This window comes from Crocuta crocuta, unplaced genomic scaffold (genome assembly GCF_008692635.1).
Source record: "Crocuta crocuta isolate KB4526 unplaced genomic scaffold, BGI_CrCroc_1.0 scaffold339, whole genome shotgun sequence".
Classification (NCBI taxonomy): domain Eukaryota; kingdom Metazoa; phylum Chordata; class Mammalia; order Carnivora; family Hyaenidae; genus Crocuta; species Crocuta crocuta.
In genome coordinates this window covers 341,899-343,070 of record NW_027530357.1, presented here as the reverse complement: position 1 = coordinate 343,070, position 1,172 = coordinate 341,899, and positions in this window count along the sequence as shown.

Here is a 1,172-nt window from a genome sequence, read left to right as displayed (position 1 = left end):
CTCTTCTGGGAAATGGGACCCTCTCCTGACTCTGAGGGTGGTTGCGCAGTCTCAGGGAGGTAGTTCCTGGGTGCTCAGCTCAGAGCAGTATACAGCTGGTGTTCAAATCGATGAGTGTTTTCCTCCTGAGTTGACCAGCTGCAGAGAGAACCTCGGAGAAGCATCATTCCTCAGGTCTCTGCTTCACGCTTGGTCCCCGTGTCTGCACGGCCCCTGCACAGGCTCGGGCTGTGACTGGGGCTCTCGCCTAGAGCCCGTGACCCTATGATCTTGGCATTTTTGCCCTGATTCTGTGCACACAGGCCCCAAATGCCCATCGTAAGGAATAGGTGTCAGACCTAAGGCTCCTTAGCCCTCTCCTCGTGGTGACCCAGCTGCTCAGGCTGTGCCCTCCTGTGTGGCGGCGCTGGCCTATAGCTCCTGCAAAATCCCAGGTGATGCCGACTGGCACATGACCAGTGTCATTCCAACCCGTCACGGGGGGCGGGGGGGGGACAGTGATGTTCTCATTGGCCAGGCTTGGGTCACAGGGTCATCTGGGGGCAGGGGCAAGCCACAGAGGAAGTGCCACGGGCACCCTCTCCCTGTCACCTGCCTGGTTTCCACTAAGGTAGGCCCAATCCGCCCTCCCCCATCATCCTGCTAATTGTTCCTTCCCTGCTAATTGTTGCATATGTGCGAATCAGTCTCTCCCCAAGTGAGGCTGCAACCTACTCTCTGGGAGGGCTTAATTAATAGACTTATTTTTAATTAATTAGGAGACTCCTAATTAATAGACTCTTTTGCTATTATCTTAGATGGCAAGACATTCCTTCTCTGAGCCTCAGTTTCTTCATCTGCAAAATGGGTGCAGTAACTATGGCATGCTAGGATTGAAGGAGCTGATTTATAGGAGTGACCGGCACAGGGCCTTGTGCTGACAAGGGTGTTTCTCCTCTGTCCCGGGTACCCTCTCTGACCCCAGCCATGCACCAGAGGCAGTGCCACTGAGCTCTAGCTCCGGGGTGTGGCACGCACCCACTCAGTCCCACCCCTTCAGCTGATCTAAGCCTCTGCTTTCTGAGCAATAAATGGGGTTCACATCCCTGCCCGAGATAATGCCTGTCAAGTGCCTGTCACTGAGGGATAGTAAATGGTGGCCGTAGTAATTTTACCAACGAATGACCACCCCC